The following is a 25,583-nucleotide window of genomic DNA, read 5'->3' on the forward strand; positions in this document are numbered from 1 at the left end:
GTAAGCTGCCTGTCGGGTGCCAGGATCCGCCACATAACACAAGCACTCAGGTCACTCCAAAGCAAGTACAAGTATGACTCTATCATTGTCCATGCTGGTGTGAATGACCTGAGACGTACCTCCCTGGACTACATGAAAAGAGACTTAGAGGAGATCTCTGACCATGTAGCCCAGGCTGGTATGTCCCTGACCTTGAGTAGCATCTTGCCCTCACCAAGAATGATGCCACAGTATAAAGACAAAATGATCAGTTTCAACAATTGGCTAAAGTATTGGTGTCATTCAAAGGGGATCCAGTGTCTGTCAGCCTGGGATGACATGCTCGACAAGCCACATTGCTTCGCTAGGGACAGCTTGCACCTGTCACCCTTAGGCTTTCATATACTGGCCAAGGCTCTTGCCACCCCCATAGTGCCTTTTTTAGGCAAGGCTCAAAGGACAAACCCACTTCCATAGACAACCGAAAGATAAAAAAACTAAAGGTAATGCTACTCAATGCCAGAAGTCTAAACCTCAGGATGCACGCACTCGAGACTCTCCTCAGTATGAAGAAAATCGATGCCTGTGCAGTAACAGAAACTTGGTTCAAGGCTCCTGAGAGCACCCCAGCACTACCAGGTTATAACTCATACCATGCATTTCTGCCCCAAAACTCGGACCGAAGCACAAAAGGAGGGGGAGTATCTATATTCATCAAAGATACCTACACCTCCAGGTTAGTGGCACTGCATGAAGCATTGGAAACCATCCATGTGCAACTAACAGCAGGCAAAACTGCCTTTCAGTTTGTAGCCTGCTACAGAACACCCTCCCTATTACAGGAACCCCACTTGGCATTCCTGAGAACACTGACGAATATGAAGGTCTCTCCAAACACTATGTTATTGGGTGACTTCAACTACCCAAACATTGACTGGGAAAACTACTCAAGCTCAAACATCCTCGCCCAACGGTTCCTTGAATTTATAAACTCTAATGCAATGGAACAACTGGTCACCACTCCCACAAGAGGGAACAACATATTGGACCTGGTCATCACCAACATGGGGACTCTATGTTCCACACCAGAGGTAAACCCCTCATTGGTAAGATCAGACCAAAAACAAATTTCCCTGGACATCCATATCCCGTCCCCACCCCCAGCCAAGGAAATCACTGTAAAGAATTTCTCCAAAGCCAACTTTGCACTTCTCAAGACTGAGGTGGAATCCTTCAAAGCCCCTGGGCCAGAGGATAATACAGCCCAATCCGCAGAATCCTTTACAAATGCATTCTATGAGCACCTGCAGGAATGCATGGATCGTGCTATCCCAAATAAAGCCAAGACTCACTCCTCCAAAAACAGGAGACTGGTCTGGTGGACCCCGGCCATAAATAAGCTATACAACAGAAGGAGGAAGCAACTACATGACAAAGCAAAATCCCAAAAAGGGAAGACATCTCTGATCAGTATTAGCAAGAAACTTTGATCCCTCATAAAATCATCAAAGAGCAGTTTCAAAAGAAATATTGCCCTAGACACTAAAGATAATCATAAGGCCTTCTTTAGTTATGTCAGAAACATGGGCGGAAACTCCCAGATATGCTCTGAATTGTTGCATAACTGTACAAAATATACTGAACCTGCAGACATAGCCAACATCCTGGCAGACAGATTCAGCGCAAACTTCTCCCCCCTTCCCCCCCAAAGGAGCAAACACCTATCCCAACTGAATGTAACCTCCGTGACATCACAGATGCACAGGTGAAAGCTGCCCTCTCCAAAGCAAAAAACACAGCATCTATGGGACCGGACGGTGTCCCAGGCTGTGTCTTACACCAGCTCCAAGAAGAACTGAACCCTCACATTAAGTCACTGTTCAAACCTAGCCTTACTACAGGATATGTGCCCAAAGAATGGCGTACAGCTACAGAGGTCCCACTCCACAAAGGTGGTGCCACAACGGACCGTGGAAACTATCGCCCCATAAGCCTGACTAGTCTGGTCTGTAAAGCTATGGAGCGTATTATCATAGAACTCAAAACCAAAGACATTGGGAGCCTCCAGACACTGGACCCTACCCAATTTGGCTTTGTTAAGGGCAGATCTTGCCTCTTAAACCTAGCTGATTTCTTTGAAACAGTTACCAAAGCCATAGATGAGGGCAAGGTAGTCCACACAGCCTACCTGGACCTCGCAAAAGCCTTAAACACAATACCCCACTCGGGCATCATAAATAAGCTTACCAGCTTAAATATCAACCCCTATATCACAAGATGGGTTGCAAACTGGCTCAGAGATAGAACCCACATGGTCAGAATCGCAGGTGCCATGTCCGAATCCAAACCAGTTACAAGTGGCGTCCCACAGGGCACAGTTCTGGGACCTCTCTTGTTCGGTATATACTTCTCTGAGGTTCAGGCTAACACGGGGAGATTATGGCTGACAAAGTTCACAGATGACTGCAAACTGGGGGCCATAATCAAATCTCCAGCTGACACAAGCATCCTCCAAAAGGGTCTCACAGAGATGGATGCTTGGTGCCAGAGCCATGGCCTCAAGCTAAATGCTAAAATGTGCATAGTCATCCCCTTTGGGAAAAACAAGGTGCCCACAAATTATCACATAGGTGGCAATCCATTAAGTACGGAAGAAGTAATTAGAGATTTGTGGAGCAACGTAGATAGTAATCTCTCCTTTGATAATCACGTTGCCAAAGTGGTTAGAAAGACCTTCTATATAGCCCACCTTATCACGAAAGGGTTCACATCTAGATCAAGAGAGGTCATTGTGCCCCTCTACTCATCACTCATCAGGCCCATAATTGAATACAATGCCCCTTTTGGGATGTACCTTACCCGACACTTGCAGCAACTGCAAGTACCTCACCAAGAGGATCATGGGCTACAAACAGATGTCCTATGCAGCTCGACTAAAGAAACTCCACTTCTACTCAGTTGCTTACCGCCTACTCAGAGGCGATCTATGCCTGACGTACAAAGCCATGTCAAACCCAGAATTAATGGACATGCTCCACCCCAAAAAATCCAAGTCCCTTAGAGCTACACTCTCCAGGGACCTAAACCTCAGCACAAAAATAAATAGGACATGCTGGAGGGACAGATTCATTTCCCAGAGGCTCCCCTCACTCTGGAATAGAATCCCAATTCATGTTAGACATAGCCCCTTGCTGACCCTCTTCAAGTGAATTTGGACATGTGGATGGGAAATCGCAAATTCACCCCTGGGATCTCTCCTGTGTCCCTGCTAGACAGAGGCACAGTAAACTAATCTTAAAAGGGTACCTTCTGTGACCTACTTTACAGAGGCACAGTAGGCTAATCTAATAGGGAGGCGGAAGCCAAATACACTCTGGCTAGGCTTATAAATGCCCTAGGGCAGATAGCCATGTATCTACCTATGAACCTATGAACCTATGAATCAGGTGGTTGTTGGCCACAAATAAGCTAGACAACAGAAGGAGGAAATGAACACATGATAGATCCAACTTCACTAAAGGAAAGGCATCATTGATCATTATCAGGAAGAAACAATGATCACTCATAAAATAATCCAAGGACAGTTTGTAAAGACAAATAGGCAAGGAATGTAAGAATAACAACCACAAAGCCTTCGATAGCTATACCAGACATGTAGGTGTCAACTTCCAAATATGCTGTCAGCTACTGAAAAAAGGAAAGAAATACACCAAACCAACTTACATTGCCCACATCCAGGGGGACAAGTTCAGTGTAAACTCCCCCCCATCACCTCAAAAGGGCCTGTGTCCATCACAGAAGGATGCAGAGCCCCAGAAGTCATGGACATGCAGGTAAAGACAGCCCTCACCAAAGCTAGGAACACAGCATCAATGTGACTGGATGGTGTCCCAGGCTGTGTCTTACACTAGGCACATAAGGAGCTACACCCTCACCTACATACACTGTCCAGACTCAAGCATACCACAGGCTATGTACCCAAATAATGGCATACACTAACAGTCATCCAGCTCCACAAAAGGGGTGCCACAACCGAACCTGGAAACCATTGCCCAATATGTCTACTCAGCCTGGTCTACAGAGCTATTGAGCAAATTGTCATGGAGCCCATAAACTGAGACATTGGAGACCTCCAGACACTGGACTCTACACAACTTCACCTTGCTAAAGGCAGATCCTGTATCCTAAACCTAGTTGACTTATTTCAAACAGTTACCAAGGACATAGATGGAGGTGAAAGTAGTCCACACAGCCAACCTGGACCTCACAAAGGACTTTCCACACCATTCCCCACTCTGTCATCATGGTCAAGTGTACCAGCTTGAACATTAACAGCTATGTCACAGGATGGGTGGCCAAGTGGCTCACAGATCAAACACACATGTTCAGAGTTGCAGGTGCCATGTCCAACTCTAAGCCAGTCACACATGGCATCCAACAGGTCTTGGTCCTGGGACACCACCTGTTCAGTAGATACTGCTCAGAGGTACAGGCAAGCATGGGAGGTGTATGGCTGAACAGGATTTCAGATGAATGGTAACTGTGGACCATAATCAACTGTACAGCTGACACAGACATCCATCAGAAGTGTCTTACAGAGACAGATACCTGGTGTCAAAACAATGCCCTCAAGCTGAATGCCAAAGAATGCATAGTCATCCCCTTTGGGTAGAACAAAGTGCACACAAATTACCACATCGGTGGTAATCCAGTATGTACAGAGAAAGTCATTATGGCCCTGGGGACATAGATAGATAGTAAACTCCCCATTGATGATCACATGGCCAAAGTGTTTTGACATTCCTTCAATGTAGCCCACCTAATGTCACCTAATGTAACCCACTTTGTGTAGTCTGATGATGTCAGCATCCTACAAATATACCTGTGGAAAGGATAACTCACAGTAACGTGTATAGAGCGGCGTGTAAATGTGTACTTCTGTAGTATCATAAAGTAGTTAGGTAGGGGTTTGAATCCTGCACTTAACAAGTGTGTTTGTGTGTGGTCTCCTTGGGAAGGAACAACCGTTTTGGAGAGTAGTAAAACACCTTAAAAGTGGTAAACTAATCTTTCTCAAGTCTGATGATGTCACCATCCTACAAATATACCTGTGGAAAAGAGAACTTCCAGTAATGTGTATAACGCATCATGTTAATGTGTACTCTTCAAGTAGCATGAAGTAGTTAGGTAGGGGTTGGAATCCTGCACTTGACAACTGTGTGTGTAAGGAGCAACCTTTTAGGAGAGTAGTAAAACACCTTAAAAGTGGTAAACTAATCTTTGTCAAGTCTGATGATATCACCATTCTACAAATATACCTCTGGAAAAAAGAGCTCCCAATCATGTGTATAGCACGTTGTGTTAATGCGTACTCCTCTAATATCATGAAGTTGTTAGGTAGGGGTTTGAATCCTGCACTTGCTGTGTGTTTGCATGTCGTCTTCTTGGGAAGGAGCAACCTTTTAGGAGAGTAGTAAAACACCTTAAAAGTAGTAAACTAATCTTTGTCAAGTCTGTATGTATATGACACTGTTGGTCAATGTGTTGTGAGTTTTGCTTTTTCTACCTGTAGGACATGTGAGCTAGCTGTGTGGCAAATACATATACGTACATGTTACCTCAATTATTGCATGTGTGGGAACCTTGCTTTCTCCAAGAACACAACTGTCATCTTTTCCAGACTGTGCTGCTGCTTCCCAGACCTTAGGTCACATCTGTATGCTTGTGACAAGGCCAGCCACTGCAGGGATCCCTGGCCTAGGTCATCCGTGTCACACAAACTCATTTCTATTGAAATGTGTGAGTGAGGGTTTATGGCTGAGGTATATGTCAGACCTGTTCAAACGCAGCGAAGTCTGTCAATGATGACTATTCATAACAGGTGTACAACAACCTTTGTGGATATGCATGCAGACCCCTTATTGCTTATGTGATCCACCGAGGGATTTGAAAATACCTTTGGAAATGTGATTATCAAAGGAGACATGATGTAACACTTGGTTGCATGTACACATCGGTACCTGTTCATCATGTTGGTGGCTACTACCTATGTGGTACTGTGGGGATAATATGTTCTGTAAAGGTGGATGACTATCCTTAGTTTGGCTTATAGCTTTACAGCATGGGTTTGACAACAGGCATCTGTCTGTATGATACCCTTGTGGAGGATGTGTGTGTCATCTAGAGAATGCATTATAGGCCACAGTATGCATTACCAGACGTGGACGGACATATCCCTACTATGATTGCTTGTACTTAAGAGAGCTATATGCCAAACAGGAGTGGTGTCAGTAATGGGTGCAGGTGAATGCAAGTGGTTACTGACATAGTATAGTACCTGAAGGATCCAAATGTTGCTGTGTGTCCTACATCTGTGTCAGTTGTCAAGACATCATCTAACGATTGGTTATGGTCAGGCTGTTGAAGTGATGTATACTACCAGAATGCAAAACAATGACAGATAGTAACAGTATCACCCACAGCACAGTGTCAAACCATGTCATACACACATGTGTAGTCAGGTTCTGAAATGTGTGTAGTACAATGCATACTGGTCACCAATAGAAACTATGGAGTGTTACTGTGTAATACAGAGCATGTCACCCTGCCCATGTGTCCACTATGCACGTACATGCAGGCAGTGCACCTCCACCATGTTCACAACTGTACACCTGCAAATCTGTGCTACACACATCCCACACATACTGTCCACTCTCTAACACATGCTGCCAATACTGCGCACATCAGCCAAGTGGCACGTGGCTGGACAATACACAATTGGAACTAACACTGGTGTAAACAATACTACAATGACAATCATAGCTTTAATGCATCATGCCTGCTCAGCTACACCTTCTAGTATATCATTACACTCTACTGCTGACAACATGCTAACATTGCTATACTGCTATAAAGAGACCCTGTGCATCAGCACCATGGTAGCCTGTTCCTGCATCGATGTTACAGATGACAGGAGGTGGCACAGGTTTCATCATATGCACAGGGTGTGTTGTTGGTTTGCCAGAGGCCTACAGTGAGCCATCCAACTGACATGTATGTGTGTGTGTGTGTGTGTGTGTGTGTGTGTGTGTGTGTGTGTGTGTGTGTGTGTGTATGTGTGTGTGGGGCAAGAATACTGGTATGGGCCAATGTTGATGTAATGTGTGTGGGTATGTGTTAGCCCTAGGTGTCTGGAGTATGCGTGTGTGTGTCTGCATGCACACAGTTCCACCATGTGGCTGCCATATATGGGTATTTGTGGGACATCCACAGACTGTACCTGTAAGGCTTTACAGATCACCATCTCTGGCCATGGATACAGTACCTGTGCCAGTCGGGGGTGCTACTGACACTACCAGGCACTATCAGGTACTAAGCCAGACTGAGTACTATCCCCAGAGGTAAATGGATGTACACTGGACCCAGGTCCCTGCTGGGACTGTCCAGAGCCACGTGCACATGGTCTTCTAGGACGTTCTATGGACAGCCCACCCCCAGCATTGCTGGGGCTGGTACTGGCACTACGGGAGCAGCTGTGGCTTGAGGGACGTCCACAGCGACTACCAGCTGCTGATGTTGCTGGCAAACGTCCACGTCGATGACTCAGCCATCCTGCACTGTCCTGACACATGGACATGACATTGCGAAGGACATCTAATGTCTCTCCCCAACGTCTATCAGTGACCTCAGTGTAATTACGGATGGCACCTGCTAGGTCAATGATACTGTCAATGATGGTGGTGTTATATGCCCTCTGTGCCCTTAGTCCCTGTCTGGTGTACCGTTCCATATGTGCCTGTGCCTCCATGACAGCCTGGAACATGCGTGAGGTTGTAAGACCTGTGGCACGTCTGCCAGTGGCATGATGAGCAGCAGTGCTCCGATGAGAACCCCTGGACATCTGCCTATGTGGTATCCTTCCAGACATCTGGGTATGGCTGCTGTGTCGGGATGCATGTGCCATGGATACCACACTGTCCTGGCCAATGCCGACTGCATGCTGTCCCTCAGCTAAGGGCATTGGTGATGGATGTATTGGCAGTATGACTGTATGCATGGATGGGGGGACACTTGTGTACTGTCGATTGGTAGCCCAACAACAGACCCTGGCAAACATGCCTGTGCCTCAACACACCTATCATCAGTATCACTATTTTGCTCAGTGACATCAGTTTCCCTGCTGCAGTGAACCAGCCCAAAGTCAGCACATGTGAGAGGAAGACAGGAACCACACTTTATGACCTGTACATGATGTTGGCACACATGAACACATGAGCACAAGCACACATGAACGCATGCACACATGCACACATGAACACATGCACACATGAATACATATACATATGCACACAAATGCACTCCTCACTAAAACAGACACACACACACACACACACACACACACACACACCACCACCAATCCAGAACATACTCAATAGCGGGTGATGGTGGGGTACAGTATCACAAGGCAAACAGTTATATCACACGTGTCAGCATGCAGGACGTGTGTTTCCCAACAGCATGCAGTGCAGGTGTTGACAGCCCTTGCCAATAACACTATACATGTCTTTGATGCATGTGTGTTGTTGTTCAGTGATTGGCCTCACCCTGGAATGCACTATGTACATGGACACGACATTTCTGAGCAAGTATTAAAAGCTCTGCAATGTCCTGTGCACCATCTCTCACAGGTGTACATACCATGGCTGGATGTGTATCTGTGTGTCACATAGATATCCATTTCTGATTAGAGCGTCTGTGTCTTTAGCAGATAATTGTGGACACAGGTTTAGCACATGCATGCTATGTATACACACAGGATGAGTGGTGCATGTATACCTGCTGGAATACCATTGCTCAACATAGCCATTGGACAGAGGTTATAGTGAGCGTAGGATATATTGTGGACATGCCAGTGCCAGACATGACATGGCATGCTACAACACAACTGCAACATTAAACATCACACAGACACAGTGTGTGCCATGTGACCTATACACTCAATAACATTACAAGACATATATGTGCCACTTTGTACAAATGGTGATTGCTATGCATATTGTGTATAGGTGCCTATGTTTGCACACAACATTAAGGTGCATAGCAGGTAATGCTATGTGTAGTACTGTGGTCACTGTAACTGGATGGGGTGTACTACCATGAGCCATCATCATGCAGCATCATGTGGTCACTCAAGGCTACTAATGTGTGCCAGACTGGCACATACCATTCTGTACCGGAACTGCAGTACCATGGCTACAGTCACCGTTTCACAGCCAGTTGTTACATGGGTTTGTAAGGTGCACAATAGGGAGCATTGCCTAACATGAATGTGTTATGTGTGGAAGAGTGTCGCACAGCCACATGTGAGGCATCTACCCCTCAGGTATATTATGTGTGCTGTGTGGATGATGTTTGAGTTACTGTAGTGTGACCTTACAGCGGGCATCTGAATATGCCATGTGTAGCATGTTAACGTGTACTACGTATGACAAAGTTGTGTATGTTGTGTGCATGTGCATTGACTTTGCCTATCCAATGTCTACTTCAGTGTTGCCACAATTGTGTGGGATGCTCTGTGTATTGTATGTGTTTTAGGCAGCTACCCACGTTACTGGGATGTGCATAGTCTCACAGCAAACATGCACAGCATGCATTATGCATAGGTGTGTTACGTGTACATGGCCTCACCTATGACATGCACATTTAATTAGCAATATTAAAGGTAGAACACACTCACCAGCATGGGTCTGCTGCCTTGCTGTCACACCAGAGGGACCTACAAGGATATGAGACATTTTGTCAGTTGCAACAACTGTGGCATTGCTACTGTGTGTTTGCAATCTTACAGTAGTACAACGGTTGACAGTCCCAGGCCTACAGATTCTATTCCTAATTAATTACTATTGCACAACACTAGGCACCACATCGTCTAACTACACAGTACACATCTCACATAAGTATGCTCTACCAATAGAGGTAACAGTAGTCTACAGCTATGCCATGTTACCTGCATGCTCCATGTCAACTTGCTGGGTGGCTTCGGCCTCCATGATGACACATGTTAGTTGTTGGGGTTGTTGTTGGTCAGGAGTCACCTGACTCAGGAGCAGCTCCTCCACTCTGGTGAGGGGGGATGGATGGCTACCCCCCCCCACCTGTGGCAAGCTGTTGTCTGCGGATTTCAGACGCACACTGCCGGACATATCTAATTAAATCACTGCAGTGATGGCATACCTGCTCATATGTCCGGTTATGCATGCCTATGTTATTTACCCTACGGACAAGATCTAGCCACAGAGCAGTCCGCTTGTGCTGGTCCTGGCTGGTTCTGGAGAACAGCAGGGCATAGTGCTGCACCAAGCTGGCTGTGATAACTTCTTCCTCCACCGTGCTATAGGCGGGATTACGATGGTGGGACATAACCCTGGAAGACAATGAAACAATATGTGTGAGCAAGTCATGTGGCACACGTAACATCCTAAAGTACAGATATCAATTAACTGCCATATATAGCAACCTATTGGCTGTCAGAAGATACACACTTTCAATACCATATATCAGTTCTCAATCCACAACTGCCTGACAGTGCCTGGCACACTCTATATATCAAACCATGTTTTGCACAGCAACAAAGTTAAAACAGTATGTAAGACTATACAACAGTACATGGCACACTGTATGCAACACAATGCACCACCTAGCCACAGGAGGTATATATCATGCTAATGCATCATGAAATATGTAATCCATTGCAATGATTGTAAAGTTCAGTGACAGTATTACCACTATACCACACTCGTCGTTGATGGCAGACCCCTGCCTAAAATAAGTGCACATTCGTGAATATAGGTGGCATACTGCTGTACTAGACTATACATGTTGCTAGATATGCAGTTATATCCTGTAACACACATATGACTGAGGCCATGGTACAGGCATACACACACACATATCAGACATACATACCAGACATATAGGTATGGCAATCCAGGTGTCCTTTACCTGTGTACCTTGCAGTACTGTGTGTCAGTAGTTACGAGACCTTATGCCTGAGGTATGTAATCTGCGAGGACTACAGGGAGCACACGAAACAGTGGTTCCAATAAATGTGGACATACACCATACTGTGCTGTTTAGGCATACAGCTTCAGGTAGTACTACAGTTCATACAGGAGTTGGATTCACCAGCAGTAACACTCAATAAGCAAACATGTACTGCTTTAGTCTACAATGGGCACCACAGTTGACAACAAGGGACTACGTCAGACCATATGGCATACTGCTTCTTCAGCCTAGCAATTGTATACACATATTTTGCTGGGATCACAGCTAGGACACATAATACTATGACAGAAATAGTTTCCCGCTAAGCTATCACACATATACTGAACTCTGACACATTCACCAACACATTCACCATCACACTCAGTCAACCTCACATAGCAATTATTGCAACAAGTACATGTGGGTGTGTATCGCTTCATAGGTAGGTAATAGGCTATTGGCCCTAGGGTCTATAGAAGTCTAACCATACGCTACCCTGGCATTTGACACACAGGTAAATACATTTCACGTGGTCCTGTCAAGCAGAGCCACAGAAGTGATTCCCAGGGTGTATTTCCTATCTCCCATACATTCATCAGGATTATTTCTGATGAATTAGGGGCTTTGCTTGCTACTGATAGGTGGTTTGTTCCAGAGTATGGGATGTCTCTGAGATAGGAATCTATGCCTCCAGCATGTGCTGTCTATTGAGGTCACAAGGTTTAGGTCCCTAGAGCGTGTAGCTCGTAGGGATTGTGATCTGTCTACATGGAGCATGTCCAACATCTCTGGGTTGTCAATGGCAATGCTGCTAGAATCTTAATGTTTTAGCATTGTGATGCGTGAATGTTGCATGTAGATATACAATGTATATTTTTTGTAAATAACCATGTATAGTAGAATAGAATAGTTCCAGATTGTTTAAGTATAAGCTTGTTTTATGCACCTAGCTTAGATATATAATATATTATATATTTTATTGTTTATATTATTTAAGTGTAATGTTGTCTTTATTTGAAAAATTTTTATTCAGTGTTGTGATATGCATATATACTTTACTATTTAGATTACATAAGGATTATATGGTTGTTTTTTATTTAAAGTTGTTTTATTTAAAGTTCTTCACTCAGCGCTGTGATATGCTCCTATGGAGACCTTTTGCAGCAGGCTCGATAACTATTTTGTATTCCTATATTATGGTTTTACTAGGTAGGAGATTATTTAATGTATTATTTATTGAATGTGAATATATATTTGAATATATGCATATAAGTTTTGAGTTTACTATATGAAACTGTTTTAACTTGGTTAATAAGGTAGCGTCATTGAAGGAAATGACGCAATTGTTTGGGAATGTTCTGATTGGTAACAATGTTTTTAAATGTATCTTAGTACTCAGTCCGTTATGGTCTGAAGAAGCATTTTTGTGAAAGCACTTACCGACTGAGTGCACAATAAACCTTGTTTAGTGATATATAAATCTCGGAGCTGTTTTTTATTAAGAAACGTGTTTTTGGACTATACTACTTTGGAATACAACAGATCTCTTGCATGGTTGCTGTTGCTAGACTTTTTGATTTGTGTTTTACAGTTGGCACTTTTTTCATCACAGTATTTGCGTACAGGAGTGTAGCTGCCTACATTTTTACTGTTATTATATCTACATATCTGTATGTATTCAGGTGACATTATCAGTTATATTTCTACAGCCCCCTACATTTCTAGAAGCACACTGACATTTCTGGGGAACACATTAACAAGCTACCCATGTGCCAGATTTACCTACGCATGCCAGCCATTAACCAACAGTTGAGGACTGTATATATGCTTCACAGCTACTAGCACTCCCTTCATCCACTTTATATGGGCATGGCCAAGTGTGGGTTGACAGCACTTAATACAACAGTACTATTTATATAATGCAAGAGTACAAAAACATTTCAAAATAAGTGACACAGACACACTCCAGGAATTATACCTTTATTAATTACATTACACACTTTTCTGGAGGCTCTCTCATTTATTTGATATTACAGTGCATGCAGAGGACTTATTCAAGATGTAGTATACCTTTATTAATGGGTTACAACACTCATTTTTAGGCTCTCTCACTTATTTTATATAACAGTACATGCAGATAAATTATTCAGGTCTTATTATGCCTTTATTATTGGGCTACAACACTTTTTTTCAGGCTCTCTCACTTATTTTATATAACAATACATGCAGAATAATTACTAACCTGCCTGGTGGTGCAGCCTTAGCAGCCTATCTGAATAGGCTTTCTGATTTGCAGCACAGACTCCTGCAGCTGTGAAGTAAATGAAGGGATATTGAGACATACCTGTCCATTATATAGACTACAATAGCAATTCTTACATATTCCATTCCATGGCTACCTACTCAGTAATGTGGCATTGTCATTCCACGAGCCTCCTGTATCCATTGGTTCAGTTGGTCCTGCTTCTGTCTCTTCAGGTCTGCATGGTGGTGTCTGACCTGCTCACCAGTCCGAGGGACGCCTGTGGCACTGGTGAGATCATGTGCTAGATGGTTCCAAGCTTCCGCTTTGTACTCCGTGCCTTGGAACTGGGCCTGCAGGAGTCTTGCATCATGATGATGAACGAGGAGCCAAACGATCAGGTTTGACTCCTCAATGTCCCACCGTTGCACTCGAAAACGAGAGCCCTCTCCGGCACCAGCCATTCTGACTGCAGATGGGAGCTACAACCAGTTATGGCGATTATTCCCACCTATGGAGCTTAAATATGCCTCATTTCCCACACTTATTTGTGATTGGCCGGTTTTGAAAATTCTCAGCTGAGTGCACACCTGCTTAGCACTGAGTAAACTTTCATTAATATGTATATGTATGTTGACACTGCATGAACAGCAAAAGCTCTCATGGCTTAGTGGTTCAGTACTGTGATTAGGGTGCACAATATCCTGGGTTCGAGGCCTGTCATTGCTTTTTATTTTTCTACTGGCCTGACCGGCTAGGAGGTCTGGTTTTGTTTAGCCCACTTTGCTCAACTTTGCCCAACGTTGCTCTACGTTGCCCAACTTTGCCCGATGTTGCAATAATTGGTGTGGTGCGCAGTTCCGCGCAAACATGTTTTGTTTGTGCTAGTTGGCGCGATGCACAGCTCCATGCAAAGCAATTGTGCCAGTTAAAGCAGTGCTTAGCTATGGGCAATTATTCTTAAATGTACTTAATACTGATAAACGTTGCTTAGCAGTGCTTCACATTGCTTAAGATACGTTACTTCTGCATTCATTAGTATGCATGACCGTTTCACCTTCTTATATATATTTTAAATATTGTTCACTACTACATAGGCCATTTCAATGCATTTTAATAAAATTTAAAAGGTAAATGTCAGGAATTATTTTTAGGCAGAGATTTCCTACAGAAAATGGAAAGGGGAGTGGTGGGACTAAAACCGGGAATGTCTCCTCTTTGTGCAAAGGCTCTACCACTACGCTATTGCTATTTGGCTTAATTTGCATATAAGTGGTTTATTATCCTCTTCGATGTCTAAACTGCTAACTGTAGCTAAGCAATGGGCACACCCGCAAACACATGTACAAATATGGACAGCTATATCGGGAATAATAAAAAAAATATGTTTTACATTTTATTTCATTTGTACAGGGGTTTTAAATGTGGGGGAGTGTAATGTTGGGGATATACACATTTGACTGGACTTTCTCATATCTGCTGCCATTTGCTGATTTAGGCACTTGCATGGGCGTGGATATTTGGACTGCTCAGCAATCTGACATGCCCCCTGCATCGCTACAGGCTCCGTGTTAGCCTTGTAGTTGAGTCAGCGAGCCCTCATGAATATGCAGGGCACACTGACGTCATACTCTTAGGTTGCCGTTTCCGAGTAAGACTTAGTCTTACACGGAGGATTACTGAATCCTCCCCGAAGTGTAAAATTTTTGTTTCTGAATAAGTGAGATGCAACACGTAGGTCCATTTTTTTTATAATTATTAGTGCCACTAGTATTTTAACCATGTTGACTGGTTTCCTTTTATCTAAATAGCTTCAGAGTTTGTGTGTGTGATGGACACAGATCATAAAATGATGTGGAAATTAAGCCTGAACATAAGAACACCTCCAAAAATAGACACATCCTGTGAAGGGGTAAATCATGCTTGAAAATAGGAACATTCCCCCAAAACAGGTACAGTTGAGAGGTTTGCATTCTCATGCCATGCAGACTGGGTATCTAATGAGGTAATCTCCCATCTAAAAAACATTATGAAAAGTCAGCAGATTTTTATCCAAGGAGGTTGATGTGCTGTTAACAATAAAGCACTGTAAGCTTTAATCTTTGTGTGTGTGTAAAGTGAATTTCAAACAAATGACACAGAAATATCACAAAATTTCTATAGTCTATACCACCTCATTGGAACTGACTATGTCACACACACTGAATGTTTCAGTGTTGTTATTTGGTGAGGTTGTGTTCTCTGTTTATTTTCTACCTTTTTCCTCCAAGTCTGTACAACTTTGGATTAGGTATACATAGATGCAGGTGACACCTCTGCATCATATGGTCCAAGTTCGATCTGTTAAAATAATCATTTAGATTGTTGTATGACATTCTGAGCATCTCAGCTTGACTGTGCAATGCTTTGTGCAATTCAACATTTTAACTGTGATTAATCTTGTGATTAAAAAGCATGAAATTAATAGTCATAAACACAAGAGTAATCATCTGTCCATCTGTCCGACATCACAATAATGTGCAAACACTGAAAGAACTACTTTATTTTTGGCCAGTAACTTTTATGAAGTCTAGCTGACTTATATATTAAACTGCCATTGTTTAGTACATGAATAGATTTTCTTCTCTATTTTATTCTCAGCATAGTGGTGCATGACTCCTGGTAAAGTCACACCTCATCATAACTTGGAGAACACGATTTCCCTAAATTAGGGGCAGCTATGTAGAATAGAACTAGATAAATCTGTCATAAGCCACTTTATCAAATACAGTTGCAATGAAAAATCGATCAGACCAGTATTCATCCTTTTCTAGCTCTGGTTATTGCTTTTGTTGGGAGAGGGATTCCCCCTTGACTGTCCCATGCAGTTGCTTACCTATCCGCCACTCTCCCTACCTGTTCTAGCTAATGCTGAGTCACTGTACCTTTTTGGTAAGAAGTATCCCTTTGCATCACTCTCATTTTTAAAAGTAGCTTTTTGACAAAATGATCAGAAAACTGCATTTGACAAATTAGCTTATGACCGACCGTCATGCCATCACTCACCCATAGAACAGCTCACCACTGCCTTTTTGAAATATCACTGAGAATTTGAAAATCAAACCTACTATATGACTGATCAAATGTACATCAACTGAGCTAAGTTAAAACACACAACCCTTTGTGGCGACAGAGATCCTTGTAACTATGATTGATTTGTTTTTCTAAGATACTGTTGTTCATCCTTGATGTCTTAAAATTACTATAATTATTTTATTGCTCCCATTTGCTTCTCATTACTTATGTTACATATTGCACTTACTGCGGTGGTGGTGCTGCGGTAGCGTTGTCACCTCACAGTAACACGTTGACCTGTGCAATTCTCAGCTAGAGCGTCTTCTGTGTGGAGACATGCATGAATGGGCGTACCTTCGTTGAAGGTTGTGTGTCATGGCCGGCAACTCGGCACGTAAAAATCTACTGCCAACCATTACTGGACCAGAGTTCGCTGTGGCTACCCCTAACCGGGAAAAGCAGAAACACACAACAACAACTTATGTTATATATTGCATTGTGTTTTGGCTGGAGCTGAAAGCTGCATTAGAGCCAATCTACCTACACAGTTATCAAACAAATAAATGAACATTTTAAGAATCACACACCTTAATCAAACTGACTCAATATGTAAATCCGTCTGGTCTTCATCCACTTGCAAGTAATGACTATATTTAAATGGTAGCTGTCTGGCTGTCAAGGAGATGAAAAGATTTCTGCTTTTTATGTCCTGCTTATGTCTGCCATTACTAAATGAAGATGAAGCCAAGCATGTTTATCTCCTGTGCAAAACAGACAGATGGATGAAATCACTAAATGTAGACATCAGGGACTTGTGTTATTTGTTTAAAAAGTCCCACTCTGTACAGCGGAGATTAATGCTGGGATTTAGCAATGATGTTCTGTAAATATGTTTGTTACAATATATCTCCAGAGAACAAATCCAGAGTTACATCATTCAAGTTTTGTCTCAATGCACTGACACCTTTTATGATTACCAGATAGTACTTAACTGTGGTTTAATTGCTTTTTGTCTGTAGCTATACTGAGTGAAAGCAGTTTAAATGCATATGTTATATAGTTACCATTCAAAAGTATAAACCATAAATGGTTAGTAAAGCATTTACTTAAGTAACCAAAGATTTTATTTATCAGGACCATTTAGAACCTCAATTTAATTTGAGATTTCATATCTCTGAATTCAATGAAACAAGCTATGTCTTAAGCTGTACAAGGAAATTACAAGTATTAATTTCTGTGTAGGAAAAATTTGCTAACATTTACAGAAACATATGTATGTGAGTACTGGGTATCCACATCCTTAAAAAATAGGATGCTGTCCTACACAGACAGGGTAGAACAGTGAAGAACAGAATTCTGATAGAAACATGGTTACTATCTTAAATTGTTAAGCATGTTTTCACCAGACCAATGTCACATGCAGATAGGGATGCTAGGACTACAGCACTTTCGTACAAATAGTCTCTAGCATAAAGTAACATAATAATAGCAAAATCTGTGATTCTTTTATGTCCTGCCCTCAAATCAAAGCTATAACTAGAACTCTGATTCATGCAGTTCCAGAAAAGGAACGCACAGGTTATAGAGGTACATGCTTACACTGAAGCTATATTAGAAACACATAAACTACAACATGATAGGTCAAAAGAATAACAGCATACACACCAGCTGGATACTAATTTATTTCATAAAAAATGCAAAATTCTGTTACTTTGACCTACACAGTATTTCAGGAAAGAAAAATTACATCAAGAATTATAAACAAAACTGTGTAAATAGCACTATATATTTTCATAGCATATTGCAGTTAATCATACCTCTCAACCTGCTCAAGAAATCTGGACAAAGCCAAAAATAATGAGGGGGACAAAAGCCCAAAACTAGGTACTATTTTGACTCTGTCATAGTTCATGTTGGCGTGAATGACTTGAGGCGTACCTCTCTGTACTACATGAAGAGAGACATAATGGAACTTTCTGATTATGTGTCCCAGACAGGTATGTCCCTAGCCCTAAGCAGTATCCTACCCTTCTCCAGGATGATGCCACAGTATTAACAAGAAATGAATGACTTCAGCAATTGGCTTAGCTTCTGGTGTCAGTCTTGGAGTATCCAGCATCTGTCAGCCTGGAAGGATATGGCAGGCAGAGCTCGCTACTTTGCTAGAGATGGTCTGCACCTGTCCCCCTTTTTTTAGGCAATTTGAAAACAACATATTTTCCAATGTAACAAAATCTAATTTAGACAAACTCAGGGTCATGTTGCCTAATGCTAGGAGTTTAAACATGAAACTACATTCCCTGGAAGTACTTATCACCTTGGAGGATGCTGACATCTATGCAGTTACCGACACATGGTTCAAGGCTGCTGAGAACACCCCAGCCTTGCAAGGCTACAATGCCTTCCCACATGTTCAGACCACAAAATGAGCATGAAGGAACCAAAGGTGGAGGTAAAGCCATCTTCATTAAAACCAAATACACTTTGAGACTGGTCAAACAGCACGACTCTCTCCAACTACTCCATATCCAACTAACTATTGGGAAAGTACCCTAATGCATCATTGCTAGCTATAGATCTCCAATCATGAACCAGGATAAGCACTGCCTACCTCAGTTTACTGGAATCCCTTGCCATACAGCCCAACACCTCAGTCATGGGAGATTTCAACTATTCTTCCATAGACTGGAGGTATTACATGAGCAGAAACATGCTAACCTAGAGGTTTCTGGACTTTCCAAACACAAATGCTCTAGAACAAATAGTCTGCACCCCCACTAGGGGCACTAATGTTCTGGACATGGCACTCACCAGGATGGGGGAGAGGTCACTGTACTTCCCCATGTGTGATGTCCTCACTGTTTAGGTCAGACCATAAATCAGTCTCATTTGAAGTAACTACTGGAACTTTCTGATGGCCATTCTAAGATGACCATCTTCCACTCTCCTCTCTAAAAAGGTGACAGTGGAAGTCGCCAATGAGCCCTGCTGATCACTTTCAGTACACTAAATTCAATTTCTTATTGAACTGGTGTGAGCCAGTGATTGCTGGCTACTCCTTAACTTGTATCACAGCTGGACCTGCTGAAAGAGGTGAAACAAAACAGAAGGAGAGGAGCACATGTTAGCATACATGAATGTTACAGACAGAATTGTATTTCTACAATGCGGTAAAGGACATAGCACATATATCCCTCTTCCTGCAGAGTCTGTCAGCTCTACTGAGACAGGCTTCCAAAGTAGGCAAGGGTAAAAGACAATAGACAAAAAATAAATAAATAAAAATACAGTTCTTGCAACAAAAGGTTGTTGAACTCACCCTAACCTCTGCTTCCCTTGGCAAAGCAGTTCAGAGTAACTCCACTGCAGGTATTTTATTTATTATTACTTTGTGGACTGGATTAGTCCCACGAGGCTAGTGGCCTCTCTTCAGGAGAGACCTAAGGTGATATTTATACTATTAGGTGAAATTTGGCCACATCATGGGGAAACTTCCTCTACTCTTTTCCATAGGTGCCATGGAATAATTTCCATCCACCTGGTCTTTCACCAACTCAAGCAGATTGGACCTTGGTTTAACATTAACCAACAAAAATCAAAAACAAAAAAAAAGCCATGAAAACTTTAAAAATCGCAAATATTTTAATTTGAACAACATTCTTCAGTCCAAAATACGAATAAAAAACAATAATAGTAAGTGCTTTTGTCCCTTATAACCACTGGGATTTTATCAGAACTGAAAAATACTTTAAATTACATTACTTAAATGCAGTTGGAGCCTCCGGATTCTTAATGATAATATTTAAAACGATTTGTTGTTTTTAGTTAATGATAGCATGTATACTTATATCAACAAAGTAAAATTAATAAAAAGCATACAACAAGAAAGATGGAAAGGGATCTTAAACAATACCATAACAAGTCTGCAGACCTTAAACCCTGCTTTGATAACCAAGCTGACAATAGCAGGGTGGGGGCTGACTTTGATTCATTCAATATTAAAAATGGTAATAAATTTAATAATGTTTTAAAGAGCAAAATTGTACATTAATGAATAGAAGGTTTGGAAGTAAGCAAGGAATCCTGATGGAAAAGGATACTGGTTTATATGAACCTTTAGAATACCCCCCCCATTATGGATGTCTGAAAGGCTACCAAATTAAGGGAAGGTGACCTTCCAGTACAGGTTCGACCTATTCCAACAGGGTCACGACCCTCCCCTTCAAGGTTAGAACAATGTGAAATCAAAAAGTGGAAGGGACAGAAGAGGGCAATACTAGATGAATGTGGTTTTCAAGGGTCTACAGGTGAAACAGTTTTGAACACATTATATGATGGAGTCCTCACAAGTTATAAAAGATTTAGTATGTTTAATTATACCCCCGGATTCTTAAAAGTTTGCACGGCATGCATGATTAGTGTTAGATGAAATCTTGCCAATACGGTGGCAGAGCGATCCATGTACGTGCACATCTGACGTGTGTGAGCGCTGTAGCACTAGTGCTGCACGGCCCCAGTCCCCATATATTCAAATCACCCCATTTGCAGGTGAAAACCATGCAGATGAGATAAATTTGCCATCCAGGAAGCAGGAATCAGGGCGTGCAGGACTAGCATAATATGCAGAAATGTACTCGGTTAGTAACCGAGTACGGCACTGCAAACTGCAAAACAGAGCTATAACAGCTCCAAATAAAGGCTACATAGCATTGAGGAAGCATGCCAATGGCCAAGTAGAAAGCCATTGGCATTGCAAACAATGGCAAATGTACAAAATACAACATTTATGATATGCTCGCCGATCACATCCGTTGAAGCATAGGGCAGTGGCTCGCAAATGGGATAAATAAGAAAATAAACCTAAAACAACACTCTGACTAAAATCAGTATTCCAGCATGCAAGTCAATGGCAGGCAAAAGACAACCTGGCCAGTGAATAGTGGTTGCTAAGGGGGGAGGCACAGTGTGACACATGTAACTATGCATTAGCAGGCAATTCTATGCAAATGAGGGGAAGGATAGTGAATCCCAGTTTTCCCCAGGGTGTGAGGCAAGTCCCAAGAGTGTAAGAGTATAAATGCCTGGGTGCAAGACTAGGATATAGGTGACATCATGGGGGGGGGGTGTCAGCCAAACTGTAAGTGGATTGGATCCCTGTGGCTTGGGATTGCCCCTAGCTTAGCACAGCTAAGCTAGGGGTATGTCTAAATCTGCCTAGCCCCCTTTACAAAGTGTAAGCGGGTGGTTGTACAGGAAGAAAAAATAAGTTAAACCAGGAAATAGCAGCTCTGTGCACATTTGAACAGGGAGGCAAAGTGAAGGGAAAACAGCAGTAGGAAGGTAATCAATGAGAACTAGCTGAGCTGACAGGTGAAATGTATCAGAATCAGCTAATTACACAGGCAGCAGACCAACCCAGCCCAGAACACTACTATAAACTAAGCAAACACCTTCCCCCCTGGTTTTTCCACACTCTACACCACCAGTGTATACAAGGTGGGAAATTTTAACAAACAAACCTTAGAAATGAAAAGGGCTGCAGCAGGCAAAATAGAACAACATGTGCAAGAGGCTGAGGGTGGTGAGGATGTGAATGCTGACGAACAACCCACAGTGAGTAGACAGAGAAGAGTGTACAGAGCCAGGGTAACCTACCAGGGGCTACATGAGCTGGAGATAGTGAAGTGCTATAGGGTGGACAGAGACCTCCTACAGCAAATTGTTGAGCTGTGCCGGCTACACCTGACACACCAAACTGTCCGAGGGGAACCCATCCCAGTGGATACCAAGTTATGTGTAGGCCTAGGTATGCTAGCCACAGGTACCTCCCAAAGCACAACTGGTTTATCATGAGGATCTCACAGGCATCAGCATCCAGAGTATTCCACCAGTTGCTGGATGCCATGTCAGCACATGCCAGTGAGCACGTATATTTCCTCAACACACATGAGGTGTTGACCAGCATTATGCATCGTTTCCACCAAATAGCAGAATACCCTGGGGTAGTGGGTGACGACATGCACTTATGCATCAAAGCACTACCCGGTGAGCAGGGTTGGGCCTACATCAACTGCAGGGGCATCCCCTCCATCAACTGCCAGGTCATATGTGATGCCCACGACATTATAATGAATGTGTTTGCTGGCTGTCCTGGAAGCTATGACGATTCACACATATGGCATCTGATGCAGCTGTACCACAGATTTGCTGATGTGGACATCCCCTACGGTCACCTAGTGGGGGATGCTGGGTACCCACTGGAGTTGTGGCTGATGACACCCATCAGAAATGCACACACACACACCTGAACAACAATGCCATAATAACGCACACACACAGGCCAGACATATAATAGAGCGTGTGTTTGGGATGCTCAAGTCACGTTTAAGGTGTCTGGACTCATCTGTTGGAGCCTTGCAGTATTCGCCAGCTACATGTACCCAAATTGTTATGGTATGCACTATGCTATACAATATGATCTTGTGGAAACAGCTGCAGCAGGAACAGCATGGGGCAGGGCCACACAGCCCCTCACCAATGCCAAGGCCTGTACAGGCACAGAGTGACTCAGAGGAGGAACAACCTGAGCCTGCCCCAGGAGGCAGAAGGAGGCATGCCCAGTATGCCCTGGCCTTGGCAAAGAGGCAATGTATAGCATATGCACTGACACAGTAGGGGCCCAGGGAATGATACCTCTCTCTGACTCACACAGACAGTAAAAGGGATGCCAAACATGACACTACCTGTGCCCAACCATGTATAGGGAGTGTACTATGTGCATCCAACATAGGCAGCCCTCCAGCACCATCGTTAAGTCCGGCACACCCTCAAGGTAAGTCAATCAACCTACCAATTGCCAAATGGAGTAGAATGTGTTGTTACCTGTAGCTATGGTATGGATGTGACCATGCAAGGGAATTGGGTGGCCGAATGTTAAGGCAGCAGACAGTAGACACCCATAGTGGCACCATGACATCTGGAACACATGCTGGAATCACCATAGTAGCCAGTACTACACAGGGTGACACAACTCACTGCAGGAAATGGGCTGAGCGACATGTGTGTCCATAAGAGCCACACATGCCAGTCAGTAAGGTTCACATACACAACAACAGTCTCAGCCAGCAGGACAGGTGAAGACAAACGCAAACAAATGCTGTACTATGGCCTCTGAATGTGCCCTATGGGTAACCCCTCCCCCAGGCCTACACAGACAGACCACAGCTGGCCAGGCAGTTGGATGTAAGTTGTGAAAGCTAGGAAGTCAGAAACTAATATGTAGGTAAACAAAGCTAGGATCTGTAGTACACTGGTATGCCTCTAGCCAGCAGGATAGGTAATACTACAGACTGAAATGGAGTACCTCACATACCGGTACTGTCCTTGCAAATGTGTACAAGTGTCAGGTGTGCCCCACCCCACTCCTGCGTAGAACAGTAGAAACAGTCAGGTGTCACCCCACCACTATGCAGAAATGTAGCAACAGTCAATGCCAAATGACTGATGGATACCCTGCAGATACAGCATGCTACCTGTCAGTGTACAACACAAAGGTCAGCACCGCAGTACAAACTTCCTGGACATGATTCACACATGCAACACAGATGGCCATACTGGGCATGCTCAAACACTTAGAGGAATGAAGGCAATGTCAGTCAACAACATACTGCAAAGTCATACTGAGCATGCTCACACAATGAAGGCCATGTCTGCAAACACCAGTGGACCAGACATATCTGGCAGTCGCAGTTTTCAGTGCAGACACGTCAGTATGCACCACTCCTGCCTTGCACACACAGTGGATAGGAATACAGACATCTATGTAAGGACAACACACTATAATAAGGCAAAGGTAGATGTGCGTAGATGTATGAAAAAGGGTGACCGTGACAAGGAGCCACCTGGGTCTATCCCACCCAGCACACACCTAAAGGTCCCCAAACACATGAGGGGTGGATCTAACTAACTGCAGATACTAGCCATCAGTACCTGTCAGCATGACAGACTATGTGGTGCATGTGCCAGCTGTGCAACATGACTGTACAAGGAAGTAGCCATCTAGTAGCTGTATACATGTACCTGTGATATATGACCCCGTGTGTGCCCGAATGTGGCATGTCAACCCCTACATGAATGGGGTATGGCCCATGCACACACTGCTCTCCCCATAGCAGTATTATGACAAGCCTGCTCAGGTCATCCAATGTGAATTACACCTTTCAGAGAGCTGTAGCTCAGTAATTTCCATGGCACGTCCCATAACTGCATACTGCTGTAGTGATAAACTAGTTAGGTAGTAGTTCTAACTCCATCCCTGGCAATTGTGTGAGTGTGTGTTTGTGTGCATGTCTGTCTGTCTCTGACTGTGTAGAGAGAAATGCTTTTTAGGCTACTCACACTTCGTACAATACATATACTCAACTTTGGCAAGGCTGTTGATGTCACCCACCTAGAAATACACCTTTGGGAAAGTCATAGCCCAGTAATTTCCGTAGCATGTCCTGTAACTGCGTACTGCTGTAGTGTGATAAAGTAGTTAGGTAGGTGCTCTAACTCCAGACCTGGCAACTGTGCATTTGTGTGTGAATCCGTGTGTGTCTGACTGAGTAGAGAGTAATGCTTTTTAGGCTACTTACACCCCGTACAACTCATATACTCAACTTTGGCAAGGCTGCTAATGTCACTCACCTAGAAATACATCTCTGGAAAATTATAACCCCGTAATCTTCGTAGCACATCCTGTAGCTACATACTGCTGTAGTGTGATAATGTAGTTAGGTAAGTGTTCCCCAGACCTCACAACTGTGTTTGTGTGTGTCTGACTGAGTAGAAAACAATGCTTCTTAAAGTACTCACACTTCTTAAAATTCATATACTCAACTTTGGCAAGGCTGCTGATGTCACTCACCTAGAAATATACCTCTGGGAAGGTGATAGCTCAATAATCTCCATAGCGCGTCCTGTAACTGCATACTGCTGTAGTTTGATTTAGAACAGTGGTAGGGTTCCATCTCCATCAATGGCAGTTCCGGATGTTTTGTGTGTGTTTCAGTGTCTGTGTATGGAGCAATGCATTATAGGCTACTCACTCGCAGTACATTACAAATGCCCTACATTGGCAATCCTGCAGATGTCAGTCATTGTGAAATACACCTTTGGGCAAGGGTTTCACTAGTAATCCCTGTGGTGTGTCCTATAACAACTCCATGCTGTGGTGTGATATAGACCTCGGTCAGGGGTTCTATACCCACACATGTCAGTTGTG

This window comes from Protopterus annectens, chromosome 1.part1 (assembly GCF_019279795.1).
Source record: "Protopterus annectens isolate FY-2018-M chromosome 1.part1, PAN1.0, whole genome shotgun sequence".
Taxonomy (NCBI): Eukaryota; Metazoa; Chordata; order Ceratodontiformes; family Protopteridae; genus Protopterus; species Protopterus annectens.